We start from the raw sequence: 21,652 nt of genomic DNA, 5'->3' as shown, positions 1-21,652 counted from the left end.
AATTGGACAATATTTCACAAGACGCGTTGATGTGATTCTACCGCGATAGGTTAATGACAGGCAGGGCACTTAGGGGCGGTACAGGGACCGATGTGTAAGATAAAATTGAATAGCATTTTCCCTGTACGTGTAGATGACACATATGCGCAACAAAACTCTAAAATTTGAAAGTCGCCATGATCAAAGCATGATGCTTTGTATTGAGAGTTTGCATTCAGGTGACTCAGATTACACCTCCTATGACAGCTTTGTTTGATGCATGTTGCCCAATATGACCTTTAGGGAGCGACAACATGTGTTGTTATTGTTGAGTCCATCAAAAGAAATACAAATTGTATACAATTGTATACAATTTGTATTTCTTTTGAATACATGGGCACAGCTGCCTATAAAGGAAAACTTCTGAATCAAACAGTCCAAGTTAAAATCAAGAAAAAGTTTTTGAAAGTAAAAATCTTGGATGTTTGCTTTGTAGAGTATAGCATTTGTCATTTGTGCATGTTTTTCGTTTGAAGCAACAAAAGTGCTCAAAATCCAAAGAAGTGTGCTTAACAACTAACCTGATGAAGTTTTAGCTCAGTGAATGCTGTATACTCCAAGAAAACAATATTCTAGGATCTCGATTTCAATTCAAAAGTTGTCGAATCATGTTTTGAAATCAGCGTCCGGGACACGTTCTCATTCAGCCGATTGCAGCTCCACGATGTCATGCAATGAATTATAGCAACTGCACATGTGTACATATCGTGTCAACACTTGTGTACACCCATTCACGGCTTCGCCAAATTAAAAACAAACTACTAACGGAAATTTCTAAAAATACGTCTCTAGACACATCTTTGGAAATGACCTTCTTTTATTGTTTTCTTCAAAATGACAGCATGCCAGAAAGAATAATTTCACAGGGAGTTTAGTGTCATTACTATCTTTAAACCAAGTATGCTTTTCAACAGTAATATCGTCAGTTACTTTTTGGCTATAGCTGCAAATGATATGATCTACCATTAAAGGCAAGTAGGCATTTTAGTTAATACCCGGAAAACGACCTATATGTACGAATATAATGACAGAAACCTTGCCGAAAAGTGCCAACAGGACTGGTATTTGATACCTTGTGAAATTGTTTCGCCTAAAATGGTATCAATTGGAAGAAAACCAACATTGAAGGTGGTTTCGGAACAGAATGTGTGTGGGCTTACCTTCTTTTTTTTTTACATGCGTTTAGAGCAACCTTCCAGGACCCAAAAGTTGCGCATAGTTTTCTCTTTTCCGTTTTCTCAAAATGTTTTGTAGCCACTGACAGATTAGTTGTTAAAGGGGCACTAGGTCCTGAAATCCCCGAAAATGTCATGTTTGTGATCGTTTACTTATCCTATTTCAAACATCTGGTTCAAAGGAAACCAACCTAATGTCTTACCGTTCCCGAGAAAAGACAAAAAAAAAAACCTTGGTTGTTTACATCGGACATGACGGAGTGCAAATATGCTTTTCCTGTCGTTTTCACTTTCAGTCAATGTACAAACGATAAACACAACACCCGTGCCCGCGAACAGCACGCAGTGACCAATCACCAACGCACAAAATATGGTTTCTCACACGTCCGCAAAAGGCGAATCACTTTACAGAAGAAATCACAACTAGCATCAAAACAGCTCGAATTGTTGGGGTCGCAAAAGTGGACCCCGAAATTCGTTCGCACGCATAATACAGGAATAACACAGAAACATCCAGTTTTGAAAAGATAGTTGTGTGGATGTTTATATCCTACTTTTAAATGTTCTTTCAGATTAACATCATTTCGTTCAAAGCACGTTTTGTAGCCCAATTGGGCTGTTCTAGGACCCAGTGTCCCTTCAAGCATCCTACTTCAAATTTTGACATTGAGCAATGTTGTGGCTTGGAACGGAAAATAATCACAAATGATCCTTTAAAGGGAAGATACAACATTTGCAAAACATCCAAAAACGAAAGGATCATATTATCACGAAATATCTTACTGGATTGTAAGGGAATGACATTTTAAAAACCCTGTAGAATCATGGCTCCTGGTTTGTTGACATTTTCAAGAGAAATTGTGTTTTTCTCCAAGGCTGGTCGGCCGACCAGCGTTGGAAAAAGCTGGCTTTTTTTCAAAAACTGCTCTTAATTTTTCATTATTTGTTTTTCCGCATTTTCTTTGCGTTGATTACACACCTGTGTAGGGGTAAAAGTCTTCCGGCCTGATTTTCTGACCTTACAATTCCCCAAAGTCAACAAACTGCTCAGTTTCATCTTAAGTCGGTCAGGGAACCAGACTACAAGAACATGATGTTGTTCTTGGTTTTTCCAGCATCTTCGAGCCCAAAACGTGAAACAAGTCAGTTTAAGTCATTTGCTATAACATTCTTATCTCCCAAGCCCATTTACTACTAAAAATTGCAGCAAGAGCAAATGTTGTACATTCCCTTTAAGCACCTTTAGACTGAAAAAAAACCTTGTACAACATGAAATCCGAGGCCCTGAAGACATTGACAAATTCCTGCCACAACATGGTTCATTAATCAACAATTACTTCAGGGTGTGTAATATCACACACCTGCTACAGTCTGGAGGCAGCAACTCTGTCTAGGGTTACCCAAGGATATGTCACCAAATATGTGAGAAGCACAACTTTAAGGATTTTAATTTCACTCTGGAAATTGTTGGGGTGCCTTTGGCAGAACAATCAATCTGAGGACTTTTCAATGCCACAATTGTTTACCGCAAAGTGGTCATGACTGTTGTTTTTGTGTTTTATTTAATAAACCCTTTCACAATAATGTATGACGCCATCTTGTTTACAGGGCAAAATTCTCCTGAGAGACTATGGGTTTCTGGGAGCGAGTGCCTATTGGAAAAAATGCATGACTTGGAAGCACAGAAAGATTCAGATTGTGCATACACAGCAACGCATGTAAATTTGCCAGCAAGCAAGATGCCTGCAAGCATATTACCGTGAACTTTGGTTGTTTTCTGGAGAATGCAATGTCGTTGTAATGATTGGACAAAATGATGAAAATTCATAGAAAGACACTTTAGTTTAGAAATGAGGCTTCACCTAGCCATCATCACTTGATGATGGATGAATAAGATTTGAAAAATACATTTTTAGGTTTATTCACTGAGCTCCTAAAGTACCCCCCCCCCCCACAAAAAACTGTCTGATTTGTAAAGTCTGTGTCGCTGGAACTGCGTTTTCTTTCACACCCTTAGTTACCATTTCATGAAAATATTTCAAAAACTTACAAACCAAGTTTCCTGCAGCATCAAACATTGGGCCTTCATATACAGCATATAGACCATTCCACTGTGTACCAACCACTTCAAAATGTCCTCTCCTGACCACAACTCCCATGTTCTGCACATAACCCTCTCTCTCACAGCTTCTGATCTGAATAGAACGTTCCTACTTGTTGAAATTCTCAAGTGCCTTGAACACGATCCTAGCCCCCTCTGTGTCACCGATCACAACTTCTTGATGGCAAAACAAACAGTGCAGTAGGCACTATAACGTAATCGACCGACAATACCCCTCCATTCAGAACCGCCATTTCAGAAGAGTCGCAAACATGTACCTGTGGCCCTCATTACATCGTAGGACCTTTCCGCCGGTACTACTGAACAAGACTTTTCTTGAATAAACTTGTCAAAACTGAGGCTTTGCAAAAGAAGCGAAATGGGAGTGTTGTCAAAATATAATTGATTTTCACAGGAGTAATAAGTGTAAGATTTTGCAGGGAAAATTATTAATGATTTAATGCATTAAAATAGGATGCACTTCATTTTTAAATGCAATTTAGATCTGAAAAACCACCTTGATAAAGCGACATAACTGTTGATTTTTTCCCCTCTGAAAAAGTTGCAGGTATCATGTGTAACGTTTTCTTTATAATTTTGAATGCATTTTCAGTGATTGCTTGGAACATACCATTCTGAACAGAAACAGCCTACAATGGAACAGTCCACACACTCACTCACTCAACTTGCAGCCAATCACATCAAACAAAACTGCAAAATGCTCATTAGCATCGTGTACAGTAGACCATACACTCTCAGAGCATTGTTTGCAAGCATTTCAACAACAGTTTTTAAGCCCATTAACCCATTAGCACTTGTAAATTGCATTGCATTGTATTGCATTGTATTGCATTGTATTACATTGTATTACACTGTATTACATTGTATTACATTGTATTATTCCTTATTGAATCCTTAAACCAATACAATAATGAAGTGGTTTTGAGGGGCATATGAAGTAAACAGGAAGGGTAGTTTGGGGCAGAACGGACCTAATGGGCAATTCGCTCTTTTCACACTCCGCCATTGGGCATGCAGAGCCTCGATCTGGCAACTTTACGCAATAAAAAATAGCCGGTTCAGTGATCTGAACCCCGACACGGGAATCACTGAACCGGCTATATCTATTGTGTAAGGTTGTGTAAAGTGTGAAAAGAGTGAATGTATGGATTAACAATGATTAGTTTTTACAATGTAGCCTTTTGTAGGTCATGTCAACATTACAGGTACAATTTTTTGAGGCTGCTGTACCTGGAACACGCCAATAACATATGCCAAGGCATGGAAAACAAATCTCATCCGAACAATCAAATCCACAAAGAAATAAAGAAGTATATATAGACCTTCCAGAGACAGATTATTACTCCAGCATCTGGAGCATCTTATAATGCTCCAACAATTACATCTCATCATTACCCAAACTCTAATCTACATTCTGGCTAGTCCTGGGTAGACACCCAGATTCTCGGAATAAAAAAAAAGCGTACACAAAGACCCAGACGGATTAGGCGCTTGGTCTTCCACTTCCCTGACTGAACGTCAAAGGCTTAACTGAAGCAGTACAAATGCGCCAGTTTTTAGGGGGGGGGGGGTTGGGGGGGGGGGGTTGGGGGGGGGGAGAGGGTGTTTCTTTTTTTTATTTTCAAAAAAAAAAATCTACCCGTACCTAGATTTTCCATCTGTCAAATCTGGCTGGTCCTTTAGTACAGAGACTTATTTTCATAAGTTTACCCTATAAGCTGCCCTGTCAGCATCGGTGTCTGAGATTTTATAAATAACTTGTATGCCACTACGAACGCGTCAACAAATACAAGTACTTAGGCCCCCCCAAAAAAGTCTCCGGTTTCTGGTATGCGCACGTCGCCGTAGCCATGCGCGTCGGCAAAATGAAAAGGTTTTTTTTCAATGAAAGATGATGTCTCAAAACCGCCAAACTCACTGGTTTGACTGGAATCCTGCTGCTGCACAATTTTAACGTGTTTTTAGATTGGGTTATGGTCGAGAATAAGCTTTATGTGGCCTCTCTGGACTCCCATATATTTGCACTAAGTTTAGTCGGGCACCATTTGCAGTCACCAGCCGACATTTGAAGCAAAAAATCAGGTAAAAAAAAAAAAAAGCCGCGTCGCCGCACCACTTTTTGGGCAAGCTCCATACCAGAAACCGGAGACTTTTGGGGGGGGGGGGGCCTTAGACAGGCTAAAGAATTATGATTATGCTGGTTCCTACTGATATCTAGAAACAGATTATAGCACAGCCTGAATTTGCAGAAAAAACGGAAACACGAGACAATAATCGTTGACAAAGATGTGGAGAAGGTATCATCATTATTACCCATATTTAACCATATTTAAACAACATTGATCATTTCACATGTAGTATGTGAAATGATCAACGTGGAGTGCTGTGGTCCAATGGTTACAGTGTTCAACTCGTGTGCCATGGTACATGGGTTCGAATCCTGACTGTGGGAATGGTGCTTGTGCTCTTGAGCAAAGCACTTTACCATTATTGCTTCGTCCTTCGGATGGGACGTAAAGCCGTAGGTCCCGTGTGTTGTGTAATGCACGGTAAAGAACCCAGTAACACTTATCGCCAAGAGATGGGGTTTGCCCCAGTGTTTCTGGCAGTGGCTGCAATATGTGCCGCAGCACCTTGTAAACCCTTATAAGGTGTTACATAATGGGTCTCATATTTCTCATAATCTTCATTTCCTTATCTCTAATAATAGACATAATTTCCAGTGCCTTGAGTACCTAATTGTTGGTAGATAAGTGCGCTATATAAGACTCACGTATTATTATTATTATTATTATTATTATGTAGCGCCCCCCTTACTTCAATTTTCTTTGGGGGGGGGGGAGGGGGAGGGTGAGAGAGGGGAGGGGGAGTAGATTGGATTGGGAAGGGTGCGAATAAGTATCGAACCACCACTAAGTAAATAGTAAAAGTCATCACCCTTAATTATCTTTACGATTTTTTCTTCACCAACTGCTGTTGATATGCTAATGGAATTTTGTCCAAAAACATAAATCACATACTATCGTGCAATAACTTTCCCAGTACAGTTTATGCATCTACACTATTCAATCGATAGAGACGGTGTACATAGAGGGCCAAAAAGTCCCCTAGTCTTGGCAAAAATCAATAACGCAAGACCCTGTGAAATTTCCTCATTTATGGGCACACGAAGCACCAGACTACTGCATTGAAAGGAAACAAAAGCTCCCTCCAAGACAAATCAATGAAAGTTAAGATGTAAACAAATCCAGAAATCGAATACAAACACACCTGTGCAAGAAGCATGTGTGTGTATTTGTTTGTGTTTGAAGAATGGTGTGACCACTGTTAAGCTCACAATTTTCTGCTTACAGAGTTTGTCAGTGTTACACAGAATTGCAAAGCAATGTAAGCTGTAAATAAAACCAGCACCAAACACAAACACCCATGCTTGAAGGAACCTATAATGTTGGTCATTCTATAAATCACAGAGCAAGAATCTGTTCCTTGCTACTATGTATAAATTTAGGGTTCATAGTGTGACATTTTTGTAATTGTTGAATGACACTTTGTAATTTGCCATGCAAGTGTTATTAATAATGTTGTACTGGTTGGGTAAGTAGTTTACTTTATAAGCTTTCTTGGATCAGAATGATGAAATCACAGATGTCAGATGTAACTAGGACAGGAGAAAAGTGGACCCCAATTTATAGAATTTCTTGCGTAAATGAACTTATTTACATAACAAAGTCACGCTCCTGGGCCCAATGACATAATATTAAAGCTACAAACAAAATGTTCTTGCCAACAGAAAGATGTACATGTAGCAATAACAACAGAAAAGATAAGCTACTGGTAACTTCATTGGCAAACTTTGCTTTAACTTAACAGCTAGTAATGTGATAAAAGGACTCCCCCTGTGTGTTTGTGTTACTGTGAATTACTGTTAGGCTTTTGTTAGCACATTAACACCTTGGAGATGCCCCTGGGGTTAACAGTAATAAGAATTGACAAATCAGTCAAGCTTGCTCTCAGCTGACAGCTAGGGTCATCTGGTTGCAAGTTGAACTGCTTCCTAGCCAAATTAGAGTGTAGCAAGTGTTAACCACTAATTAAGCAGACAACACTGCATAATAAATTTATGTGCTGCAAAAAAATCAATAGCAAACCTGTCAATAGTGATAAACATAAGCCTTTGGACAGGTTGAAAGAAGTGTTTGTTAAGGAAATTTTCAAGGTTTTATGTTAGGTCCCTCCCTTGAATGTAGCTACAGTGAAATCTTGGTAAGTCAAACCTCAAAGGAACAGGTTCAAAATTTGACTTAAGCAGAGTTTGAGTAAGGCGGGGTTGTATATCATCTGCATCTGTTAGCTTATGTACAAACGCCTGGTGTGGCTTTCCCGTACAGTTAGCACAATGCAAGGAGTCGGTGCAAACTAGTTTTTAGTACCTTTATGTAGGTCAGCCAGTTCAATATTTAATAGGTGGTTCTTGAAGTTTTCTAATGTTTTTCTAATCATTGTTAAACTACTGAAGGCAATGGGATTCTTTGTTTGACTAAGTTGTTTTGATTTATCAGAGTTTGACTTAATATCCAGATTTCACTGTAATTCCATTACTGCTGAGCTGAGGTACATGTTCTATTTTCAATAAATCAATTTTGATATTCATTGATTTTTTTCCATAACCCATGAAAATCCAACACCTAATTCTGCGAGACTTCAATGGATTTAGGATGTAAAGCCTGGGCACAAGTAAAATGACATGGTTCTTGATGTCCCTATTTTGATTGATGACGTACAAAGAATGTGCCAATGATTACTGCAGGATTTCTGATTTTCAGAGATTCAACAAAAACACCCAGAAAGTCATGGCTAAAGCAACAACATTTCATCACAACTGCATTCAACAAATAAGCAACTCACCTCCAATGTAGAAACTTGTTACCAGTCTCACTACAAGAGCACATGCTGTAGGCCTACAAATGTGGGAAACGAAGTGAACAACATCATAAAGTCACAATCTTGTTGGCCAACTGATGTTATTGTAGACAGAGTGTACAAAACATGTAATTCCCAGATGGCAGCACAGATAATCTTGAATCAGTTTTTATAAGACTGGCTTATCCGCTCATAGTCCTCAACCAACAGAATCCAGGACTGGCTGGTTGAACAAATGGATTATACAGTGAAGGTCAGCACGAAATACCACCTGCGGGTAATTGTGCAAACATGAATAGTGAATGTGCATTAAATATTCACAAGGTATAAACACTAGATGTATTTATGCAATGTCCAATCACTTACACCAATCAATTAAGCTACAGGTGTATTACACAACAAGTCCACCACCGCCACTGTGTCACTTTACAGTGATGACGTCGAAACGTCACATAAACAAGGATGTGTTGAAATCATGTGAGGCAAATTCCTCGCATTTCAAAGGAAATACGTATAAATCCACAGGTCACACTTCCACCGATTCATGATCACTTGCTCTACGATCTCATTCGTTATTTCACGAAACTTGACGACAGAGTGATCCTTAACCGATGAGTGACTCATGGTTGAAAAGTTGTTGACAGAAAACTTCTGGCAAAGACGAAGTGCTCACTTCATCAAGAATGGCTCGTGATTCCTGTTTGATGGATGGGCTATGCAGCGTTGCAAATGCCCTGAGTGGTTCCCAGACAAGAAAACAAGAGCTGAACCCCCCATTCACCTCCAGTTAGTACCGAGAGCTTTTGTCGTTAAGATTCTTCTGCTCCTATCATCATTTTTGGAACCCCAGAAACATTTTGAATTGAATTACAGACCCAGAGGATATGAGTTTTGTACGGTAATTCTTAGCCTGTGTAGCCGTAGTTCATTTGGTATGCATATATAATGGGATGTTTACATGTATTAACTTTTCCACCTGGTCATTCTATGTATACGTATTTAGGGTCCAAGTGTCATATTTTCGTGTCCCTGATATTTGTAATTTGCCATTTAAAGGGTCTCAAAAATAAGCAGTCAACCATAAATATTAAAAATACTGCACTCTTTTCTTGAAAAAAACACCTTATATCTAAAGGTGTAGTAAATACTCTACACAATGGTCTTGATCCCATCTCATTTGGACACCTCAGTCCAGAGATACAGCTAATTAAATGAAAGGGCTTGAAATCCAAGTTGGGCCACTTGGTATCCAATGAAAGACATTCACATGTGTCTACCAAGAAGGTGAAAAAAGTGGCTCAACAGATTTTGACAGTCTTTACAAGCTTTGCCGTAACTTTTGAACAAAAGGTCCAAATCACACAGAACAAAAATCCTGTCAAGGGTACAAAAACACTCTATCATCTTTTTTTTTCTTTTTTTTACGATTTAGTTTCCTCAGAAATTATTTTGTTTGACTGTTCCTTTTTGAGACACCCCGCATATGTACGTATCTTTTGTGGAGGTGCTTGTAGTTCCTCCTCAGGTTTGTGGTCAGAGGAGGTGAAAGGGACTAACACCCATGAAAGCTTAAAGGTACAATTACCTATCATTAAGTCATTTGTAACTCCTTAGTAGTTGAGGGGATTATCATCAGAGGGCTAATCCCCTGGATAATCCCCAATCCCCATGAAGGCCACCTTAAACAGATTACATTCCAACAAGGGAGACCTGCATGTACATGGACATGTATGTATGGCCCAATGGAATTTCCTATGCTTTTTATATTGTAAAAAAAAATATCTTTCTCTTTTTTTGTATCCAAATATGTCTGTAATCTCTTTTCGAAGAAACCTCTTAAATTTGCAGAATAGTTGCTGATTATATCATATATTTTAATGATGTTTTATCTGCCACAGACACTGCTCTTATGATAAACATTGACAAATGATTCAAAATTATGACTCATCTATTTTCAGTTTCTATTATCTATTGTCTTTTGTCTTTTATAGTTTTTGGCCTAGACGACAAGGATGGGGAAAGGGCTTTGTAAAAGTGGGACCATAAACAATGAGACTGAATGATTCTTGCAGTTTTACTCAACAATATTGTCATTAGTAGTATCAGTTTTGGGTGTCTAGAAAAAATATAACATGCTGTCAGAACAGAAGTTGCCAAGTAAATAAGGAACTGTGGCAAATATGTCCCAATTTAGACATGATAAAAAATAATGTAACTGAACAACCCGAGAGTGTGGCGAGTTTAATCTTTGGACTTTAAGACAATTGGAGTTGAATTGTCAGGACAAGTCAAGTGGTGGGAATTTTGTTGACACGTTGGAATGAATATTATGAAGCCGTTTCCTTGTTGACGTGGAATTTGATAAATTAGCTGTCAAAAAATTGTTTTGCAAGGGTTTTATTTTTCTGAAATACAATTGAAATATAATTTGGGATAAAATTTAGTAATGTAACATGGTAAAAGAGAACTTTTTAATAAAAAAAAAATAATTGTTTAACATTGGAAATGTGAGTGCTTTTGACCTCAAAATTACTCAGAGAGGTTTTGCATTTTTTCAAAATTTTACGATCCAGACAAATTTTAATTAATAGGCCCTATAGATTTTAAAACACTTTTCAAAGGAATATTTCCCTCTGTGACTTTAAGACAAGTTACATTCAGCTGTAAAACTAACAGATTTTGCAATTATAATATAGGAGAAAGGACATCAAAGTGACTCTGTGAACGGAGGAAAAATGTACACGTGAAATACTTGACATTTTTCCTACTATTTGGTGGGCATGCCAACCATTTCAGGATCTGTTTTCTCAAATATTTCCAGACGCAATCAATACAATCTAATAATAATCTTCTAGATAAAGCAGGCTTGTTGTTGATACTGCTTCAAGTCACATATCATGGCAAGATAACAGCAGCTTGTGACATGGATCAAAGGTTCAAACGCAAAACAGAAGAATTGTTAACAGTGGATTGTCACTGTTTTAGACCAAAACAATGTTTGCACATCGTGTATCACCACAATCAATTATTCAAAATAAGTGTTTCTGAGCGCAAAACTCATCCAAGCAAATCTTTCTTCCAGCCTTATAATTCCAGACACTTTCTTTCTTAAAGCCTCAATCATTTTATGCCTATAATTTCATTCTTTTATCACGGATTTTTTGTTTCATTATGAGTGTTCCATGCCTTCTTTCTTTTTTCAATTGTTTTTCTTCATATTCTTTAAAAAAATATTAAAAACATAAAAAAATCTTAAGAAAATTAACAACTTTTGTCAACAATAAAAGCTTTCTTTTCAATTGGAATTTAACTAAAATTCAGACTTTTTGGGCTGGTTTTCAGAACTTTTTTCCCCTCATTGATTGGCTGTGAAAAACAAATGTGATACAATCAAGCTAAATGAATCGTTTGTCGGGAATTTTTATTTGGAGATACAGGCCAAAATAAGGCCACTTCATCACAAGACTACATCACATCTCTTGGTTTTCCAACTTCCATAATTTGTTAACTAAAGATGGTATCAACATGCGGTTTTCACAACAGTAATGCTGAGATTGTGCCCTTTTCAAATCTGTAATAAAAAAAATTGGACCAGGGTCGACAAACGACTCATGTAGCTTGATTACATCACAAATAACCTCATCATATGTAGATTCATAAGCATGAAACAAGAAGTTTATGTCTTCATGATGTATTTATGAAATTAAGTTGAGAATCGCAATAGAATGCCTCGTACAAATGTAACATTGAGGCCACAAACAATCTCACACAGATAAACTAACAAGCTGACTTATTGTTTTCCTGTTCCTGATGAGGGATTAGATAAAACAATGAATGACGACACATGCTGAGTAAATGAGAATATAGAGAAGGTGATCTCAACAGGAAATGACCAGTGAGTGAACAATTTCCTGGATTCCTATTTGCCCTGTTCGGGAGAAGTGTTTACAACAGTGAGATGACACAAGAGGATAATGAAGTTTACCAAAAATACTTATTTAAATTATACATTACATGAGCATACAAATAAGGCAATTGAATTTAATGACTGGCATAAGTTGTGTAAAATGAAAGAGAAGTCAACTTTCAAACAGCAAAAAAATGTCAATTTGATTAGAATACGCCATTAGACTACAAATATGTAAAACGGAGTAGACAAAATGTGTTGTTCGACAGAAGTAAAGGTGGAGGGATTATTATGTTTAATTGACCTTTTTAATTAATTACTTGATTAACCAATACAATACAATATATAGCAATAAAGAGTTTGAGGTCAAAAATTTGGCCACAAAAATACCGTGGGTAGGATGGAGGATGAGTTACTGTAAACACCAATCTGTTGGGGTTTTTTCAGCCTTGCCACCACTGGTATCGGTAATCCAGTTTAGTAACATTTACTGGTAGTAACTCGCAAATAAACACTTTCAAGTACAAGCCTTGCAGCATTATTACATGTTTGCCAGGTCAACAAGACCTTGTAATGTGAGACATGACCTCGGTTGGCCATGGGTAATCTGAAGGAAGTAGAACTATGGGCAGAGTGGAAGTTCACTGTTTTTGGTTTCCGCTGTTCTGACTAGGAATATAATGGATGTGGTCAAAACGCTTGAGAGTCATTGGGAAAGTTTGGTGTTGCGAAAAACGCTGCATACTTGCTACAGAGTTAATCACACTAGGATTGATACAGAACATGTAAAATTAAATGCACAAATATAATATTGGATGGTTTTGACTTTGAGTGGGAAACAAGAATATATTGCATGAGCTATAACAAAAGTGCAGGAGTCAAAGACAAGTTCGATATTGTTATAGCAAGTGCAATGTATTCTCATATCCCCCGAAAAAAGAGCATCCAATATTATTATTATCAGGATGACAAATATCAAGACACTGTCTTTTTTCTCAAATTTTGTCAAATATTCTTCACTTACGGAAGCAAATTTCGCACCGCCCAAAGCTGCCATTGTGGATGTTGACAACAGTGCGTGTATCCTGCTGCGTGTTGTGTCCGCGTGCGACAGTACCGCGCGCTATGCTCCGTTTCCCGGAGGACAATATCAAAATAATATTGTCCTCATCCGGGTACTTTTACTGACATAATTATTGCAGTCATCCGGGTGACTTTTTACGAAAGCATGCAATACGCTGATGGCTGATTAATTTTTATCACTGGAAGCGTGATATACACAATAATCAAAAATATTTTGGACTTTTCACCTGGGTATAATATTATTGTTATTATTATTATTGGGGTGGGGTGTGGGCTGGGGTGTGGGAGGGGTGCGGGTGGGGTGCGGGTGGGGTGCGGGTGGGGTGTTGGTGGGGTTGAAACAAGTATTGAACAAGCCTACTTTATCGTGTGCATTTGAGCATAAGCCTTTCTCCCATGGTACAACAATTATTTGTACAACTCTGGCTAGGCTACAGAAAACTTTTTGTGTACTTAGGTCCTTTTCTTTAAAGTCCAGGACCACGATTGTCGAACGGTAAATATTGATGAATGGGTTGTGTTTGTGTTGTCCATTCACACAGCTGTGTCTTTATGGTCCATTTGATACCATTCACTAGTCAGGCATGGACTTGTCTCCATAATGGGAAAATAAAATTGTGATTAATGACCAAGTTTTGACCCGAAGCATACCTCATTGGTCAGTTTTGGGCCCATTTAGATTATCCGGCTGCCGACAAACACGCTGTGAAATAGATCAATTTTCCGGGGTCGTTCAGATACAAGTAGTTTCTGGGTTATTAATATTTGGCCGTTGATAATGACTTTTTGTATTCAGGGGACAGAGTAGAGTGTTGATTTACGATGCACTCTTGAACCCCAAGGACAGTCGCATTGTTCAGTTCTGTGCCTTTCTGAAATTTCAATTGTCATACCAGGGACGGTCATTTATATCAGTAGTTCTGAGTTATGGATTTTCACAAACTGGGCCTTCAAGTTTCAGAACATATTAATTATACATCCCCCTCCCCCAATTCAGCGCTTTACAGAAACTTTTTGTTCACTTTCATAATTTGAGATAGCTCACTTCTTTTCTAATTTTTCCTACATGTATTTGAAGAAAATTTTACACTTATTCTCTCTCTTCTAATTCTTTCTCTTCTCGAAAGAAGATGCAACAGCAAAGAAGATGCATGCAACCAACATCCAACACCAATTCTCAAAAAGACAGCAGAAGATTTAAGCCAAAGTGAAGCCAACTACATGTATTTTGAGTGAGTACATTGATCGCGAGATTTACAAATGAAAACATAATTATTACAAAAGGTTGATGCAAAGCTACTAACTTTTTTGGGCGCATGCGTTTGTGTAAATCAGTTTTGCAGGCGAATGGATCATTTAAAGTCTGCCGTAGTTCAGCCGTAGCACAAGAAAGTGTTCAGCACAAATTCTAAAATTCACAGCAAAGTAACCAGTCCATTCAGTCAGCCCTCCTGTGACATTGCAGAGTTTTTAATCAATTTCCACCACGGGCTTGGAGAAATTATTTCCAAATGAGCACATTTCTTGAGTTACACCCCCCTGCTGTGAAGGAAATTTTTCTCCTGAAATTTCAGACCTGGCACGTACATCCACTGTCTTTAAGTGGTACATGATCAAACTTGATTTGCTATTTAAAAAGTTGGTATGACTGTAAAAAATGATAGCTAGAGGTTTTGCAAGCGAATGGATCATTTAAAGTGTACCGGACACAACATCAGCTTGTGTGATCTTGTGACATGTAACTTGTTATCTCTTCACCCTCTTTTCTCATTTTTAAGATTTTAAGGGTTTATATTGAAAAAATGGGTACTCTCTGATAAAAAGTCAAACGGGCAGGCTACTCATACACCAAGAAGGACCATAGCAAGTCAATGCAGTTACAATCAGAGACCATGAAGCAAATTGGGGGATGTTCCTGTATATCTTTAGCCAATGTCACAAAAAATGGAAGGCTTTACTTTTTTTAAAGGGAAAAGTACAACATTTCCAAACATCGAAAAACGAAACTACCAAATTTTTACGAAATTCCTTATTAGAATGTTGGTAAATGACAGTCTAAAGCATCCTGAAAAATTATGGAACCTGGTGTGAAGTCATTTTCAAGAAAAGTAGTATTTTTGAATAAATTTCCAACAGTGGTCGGCCGACCACTGTTGGAAAACCCTAACTATTTTTCAACTACTGCTCCAAAGTCCAAATTTACCATTTTTTTTTCAGTCCAAATTTTGTTTGCTATGGGTTACATGTTCATGAACGGGTGCAGGCCAGCTAGACTGGTTCCCTTACCTTACAATTTTCTGGCATCTATAAATTGATCCATTTCATAATAGTGGAGTCAGGAACCAGACTACTTGAACAGTTTTGTTTTTCTTGGTTTTCCAAGCATTTTCGAACACAAAACTTCAAACTTGTCAGTGTAACAATATTTGATCTATTATACTTATCCCTCAAATAGTTCATTTCTAAAAAATAAAGCAAAAGCCAATGATGTACATTTGTATACAAAAAGTGTACATTCTCTTTAAAGGGAATATACATCATTTGCTTTTGCTGTAATTTTCAGAAATGGATGGAATTGGGGGGTTGGAAATATAAAGCAAATATAGTTACACTGACTTTTTGGAGGTTTTGGGTTCGAAAATGCTATAAAAACCAAGAAAAACGATCATTTTCCTGTAGTCTGGTTCCCTGACTCCATATAAAAAGAAACAGAGCAGTTTACATACATTGGGGAATTGTAAGGTCACGGAACCAGTCTAGCTGGCTCGTACCCGTTCATAGGTTTGTAATCGATTGCAAACAAGTGCAATGGTCAATTGGGGCCAGTATTTGAAAAAAAAGCCAGTTGTTTCCAACGCTGATCGGCCGATCAGCGTTGGAAATTGATACAAAAATACCACTTTTCTTGAAAATGACAGTATACCAGGTGCCATAATTTTACAGGATGCTTTAGACTGCCATTTACCAACATCCTATTAAGGTATTTCGCAAAAACTTGGTAGTTTTATTTTTCGATGTTTGCAAATGTTGTATATTCCCTTTAAAGTTGGTTTCGAATATCCGTTTTTCAAAATCTAAACCGAATATTGGAATTCAAACTGAATTTTTTAAAATCCGGATTTAAATCCCACCACTACTAACAACCTATGTACATGTACGTGACCTGCATGTACTTCAACATTTAATAGCTTCCATGGGTTCTGAGCTCACCAGGCAATTCCACTAATGGCAAGATAAATGCTGGTTTTATGATAAACTCTTGACCCAGCGTTTATTGTTGTTTGCATTCAAGCGATGACAAACAGGCCACAGCAGAGTTGGCAGAAATTCCACAAATCTCTGGGCTTGGCTGTTGTAGTCACTGAAGATTTTGCTACATGTATGAGACAGTAACACTTTATCAATTGGTTTAATGAGTAACGTCACTATTATTAAAATAGAGAATAATACTTGTTCCGATTGTTGTTTAACATGTGACCTCATACCATTAGCACAGTGTGGGGCCACACAAACCGCTGTGCAGCAGTTAAACTTGAAACGGAAGTGCACTGTTAAATATGGGAATACATGTAGTTTTAACAGAACACAGAGTAAAATCTCTGTAACACAACTACAATTTTTCTTTTTTCAAAAAAATCCACGTCATTTAGGCTACAATGCGATATTTTGTAGATTTAAAATTAAGGTTGAGAAACTTGTGATACATCAAGCAACCATTGTATTAAAGGCAATATACAACATTTGCAAACATCGAAAAATAAAACTACCAAGTTTTTAAGAAATACCTTACTAGGATGTTGGTAAATGAGAGTCTAAAGCATCCTGTAAAATTAGGGCACCTGGTGTGAAGTCATTTTCAAGAAAATGGTATTTTTGTATACATTTCCAACGGTGGTCGGCCGACCACCGTTGGAAAAACCTAACTATATTTCAACTACTGCTCCAAATTTACCTTTTTCAGTCCAAATTTTGTTTGGTATTGGTTACATGTTCATGAACGGGTGCAGGCCAGCTAGACTGGTTCCCTTACCTTACAATTTTCTGGCAACTATAAACTGATCCATTTCATCTTTAGTGGAGTCAGGGAACCAGACTACTTGAACAATTTTGTTTTTCTTGGTTTTTCCAGCATTTTCGAACATAAAACTTCAAACATGTCAGTGTAACAATATTTGATATATTATACTAACCCTTCAAATACTCCATTTCTGAAAATTACAGCAAAGGCCAATGATGTACATTCCCTTTAAGGGACATGCCTGAGTATGTGATATTTCTTCAGTAGTGTTTCTTACATTACTTGTGATGCCTTTCTGGAAATTTCCTTCTCAATACTAAATCCTTTGATTTCCCAATGTCTTGCACTTGTCAAGCCAGTGATGGTGTCTTCTTTTACTTTCATTATCTCAATTAAAAAATAAAATCAATCTAATTTGAGTTGCAGCCACAGCGAAAAATGGGGGTTTTTTAAATTAAAGATTCATTCATACTTTAGAAATCCTTGAAATTGTGCAGTTTTTGTACTTTGTATTTTTTTCACATGTTCACATGCATTAACTAATTTATTTCACAAGCAGTGTTACAAAAATGTTTTATACTAGATAGTTTCGACACAAAAGCCTTTCGTCGTTTCGATGTTCGTGTACTTCTGTTCACACAATGTGGTACATGTACACATGCAGCCACTTCAAATGGAATACAAAACCCGAACACTTGACACACTAAATCATTACACATTCCTAGATCGTGATCTTTGATACCGAAGGATGTCCGTTTTCAAGTCATTTCAATTCACTGGCACGCTAAGCTGTTGAAGGGTGCCTAGACTCGGTTTGTCCACTGTCAGTATAAACACGTCAATAAGCTGACTAGTCTGATGTGTTCTTTGAATTCGAGAATGAGTGGTGTTAAGTACTGTCTATTGTAAGACATGCCATTACATGTTGCATAGGGGAAGCACAGTAATACAATGCTTTTGTCATATATTGTGAACTCCTAAAAATGGGCCGGGCCACATTAGTCGTTTACAAATAGACACTATAGTCCAGGAAATATAACAGGAAAAGATGTACAGCACAGACAGGTCATGTTATAAAAAACTGCTAGTGAGTGATATATATGCCCAGGTTTTTTACAGTTGGAAAAAAGAAAGATCGTTTGGATTTTGGAAGGTTACTCAATTAGGCTACAACATCCTATGAGGAGTAAGACGACAAAATCGGAGGGCGGGGGGTGGGGGGGGGATGCCTCATCCAGTTTCAGGTTAGCACTATAAATGTGTCATTATGATGAAGCATTTAAAACACGTGTGCAAACGTAACAAGTAGGCCTACTTTTTGTAATGCATTTTTAGTATTTTTCCCCATGATAGAGATAAATGGTGAAGTATTCAAAACAATATGATAAACAAAGTTTGAAGCAATGAAACTGACGTTAGAAATAACATAAATCAAATTAGGTTTTGCCCTTCACCGACGTATAAACACTGTATACTCAGTCTTAACGGCCATTTCGAACCTTGCCCATTAGCTCGGTGGTTGAGTGGTAAGACGTCTGCACTAGAAAGCAGGAAGTCATGGGTTCGAGTCCCACCCAAGTGATTTTTTCCAACTTTCACTCGGGAGGTAACACACTGAGTATACAGTGTTTATACGTCGGGGAAGGGCAAAACCCAATTTGATTTACATCACCCCGACGCAAAATTCCATCTTATAAATAAAAATACCATAACAGTCACTGAAAGTATAGGATCTCAAGACATGTTGGCATTACTTTTCACATCATTACCTGACTGAAAACTAATACATGTAAATCGGCTGAGTGTTCCCTAACGGTGATGCTTGAACAAATGTCGGAAAATAACACATTAACGTCTAAGAATTTCTTTAAAGTAGATAAATTTTGATAAATCATTATTATCTCCCCTCACATACGCAACTACAAGTTTGTAAGCAAATTATATTCTTATTTTTGGTTGAATATTAAAAGGCTTCATTGGGCACTTCGACAAGAAAATCATGCCAAAATAGAACTTCCTAGAACTTCGTAGTGGGTACGTAAACTCAAGATTTATGATTGGGAATGTTTGCAGCTTGATGAAATTCCACTTTTTGTGAAATTTGAGGTAACAATTTTGCTCTAACAAGGCACTAGAGGTGACGCCACGTTAGGGTACATCAACAACAGAGCAAGGAACATAACCTATATAATTTACATGAATTAACACTTTCCAAATTAGTTTAAAATAGCGGCTGATACAGTATTTTGGCAAACACGAGAACCAATCTTTGAATGAATTGCTTTAGTTACAAAATGTACTTAAAATACTAGTACGACAGACCAACATCCCAAATGTCAAAAAAGGAGTTCTAGCGCCCCAGTTAGTGGGACTAATCTCAACCAAATGTTTTCATTCAAAATCCGAAATTATTTTAATTGAGAATCCACCTCTCCATGCTAGGCTATACCATGGCTATACATACGACATAGGTCATAAAGTCGAGCATGTTAACTGATAGCTTGAGTAACTCCGGCTCTAGAGCTGGAGATTCAAGCTACATGTAGAAAACAGAATGGTCGTCATGATCGTAAGCCTACGTCAGTACGTGCACTTTCAAAACATCAAAAGAAGCACAATTAAGGCCAAACCACATGTGTGCGATCATCGCAAAGATCGGCATCAGAATCATTATCAGAATAGGCTAAATCTCTCTTCTTTTATCCCTCTCCATTTATCCACCAATGCTGATTGTTTTGAAAAAGAAAAATAATAATTTTCTTACCCGTTCCTTGTAGTTGTACTTGCTCTCGCGTCGTCTGCAACTTAAAACTGTGTCGACTAAATTTACCATGCCACTGCCAGCTGTTGATTGTTCACACGAGGGCGCCCTTCAATTATTTGGCGATTGCGCAGGAAAAATATTTTGTTGTGGATAGAGGGGGCTATTTCAACCCCCCATTATCATATTTCCGTCTAGTTGAAAGTCACGATTTACTTTGACAAAAACGAGAACCAATCTTGGAATAATGAATTGCTTTTGTTACTTAACATAATCTCAACCAATTTTTTTCGTTCAAAATGCAAAATTATATTTTGACTGAGAATACTGTACAACCACTAATAGGTCATAAAGGAGTTACGTTTGTTTCAAAGGAAATCTTTTCAAATCAAGTTAAAGGGAATGTACATCATTGGCTTTTGCTGTAATTTTAAGAAGTGAACTATTTGAGGGGTTAGTATAATAGATCAAATATTGTTTACACTGACATTTTTGAAGTTTTGTGTTCGAAAAGGTTGGAAAAACCAAGAAAAACAAAATGTTCAAGTAGTCTGGTTCCCTGACTCCACAAAAGATAAAATGGATCAATTTATAGATGATGGAAAATTGTAAGGCAAGGGAACCAGTCTAGCTGGCCTGCACCCGTTCATGAACATGTAACCAATAGCAAACAAAATTTGGACTGAAAAAATGGTAAATTTGGAGCAGTAGTTGAAAAATGGTTAGGTTTTTCCAACGCTGGTCGGCCGACCACCGTTGGAAATGTGTACAAAAATACCATTATCTTGAAAATGACTTCACACCAGGTGCCATAATTTTACAAGATGCTTGAGACTGTCATTTACCAACATCCTAGTAAGGTATTTCGTAAAATATTGGTAGTTTTATTTTTCGATGTTTGCAAATGTTGAACGGAGAAGTTTGAGGTATAAATTTCCAAGATTCGGTAATAGTATTGGGAATATCCATCACAACTGACATATATTTCGAGGATGTATTATAAATATATGCACTTTTTTTGGCTTGATAATCTCATTTGTAGCATGTGGTCGTTTGAACTCTATTGAACCGTACAAAATAAAATGCGCTATATATCACCAAAATGAAAGTTGGTTCCTTGCCTAAAAATATCAGGGCATTTTTCATTAATTTATCCAGGGTTGTATCAATTTATCAGCTTAACGGTAAAAAAAAAACCACCTGTTGGCGCGTGCTTTTTGACCAGATGGCGCGAAATAATCCTATACGACTCGGCGTAACTGGAGCGGCATGCATGCGCCTGGGAATATGTTGCTAAAATTTCATAAAATGATACTGTTGTAATCTTTGATCGGCCGCTGTGTTGGCAGTGAAATAATGAACTAGACCTGTGTGATGATTTGGAGAAGAATATGGTGTGATTTAAACAAGGTGACGACCGTTTCCTGAATCATATCTGATCAAGGCCAGATTTTGAATCATTTTCACTCGTTTCTATAATTATACATGTACTATAGCCTATTTAACTTGAGCAACGTACGTGATCATTTTCATAACCCCGCAAAATGCCTACCGATTTCAGAAACCTTGCCGAAATTATTCTGCCTGAAATGGTATCGTTTGGAAGATCAGAGGCCTTATATGATAA

The 21,652-nt window shown here is 37.6% G+C and overlaps 1 protein-coding gene across 1 annotated transcript in view; it reads right to left on the bottom strand.

Annotated features, from left to right (window-relative positions):
* Window positions 1-20,115, bottom strand: part of LOC119745386 — a 36,099-nt gene extending 15,984 nt beyond the window's left edge. Inside the window, exon 1 of the mRNA XM_038221706.1 lies at window positions 20,029-20,115. The gene's annotated coding sequence lies outside the window, so the exon portion shown is untranslated. The remainder of the gene's footprint in view (window positions 1-20,028) is intronic.
* Between the last annotated feature and the right edge of the window lie 1,537 nt (window positions 20,116-21,652).

This window comes from Patiria miniata, unplaced genomic scaffold, assembly GCF_015706575.1.
Source record: "Patiria miniata isolate m_02_andy unplaced genomic scaffold, ASM1570657v1 HiC_scaffold_7, whole genome shotgun sequence".
Lineage (NCBI taxonomy): Eukaryota > Metazoa > Echinodermata > Asteroidea > Valvatida > Asterinidae > Patiria > Patiria miniata.
Note: the sequence above shows the minus strand (reverse complement) of the source record. Positions and strands in the feature narration are given on the sequence as shown.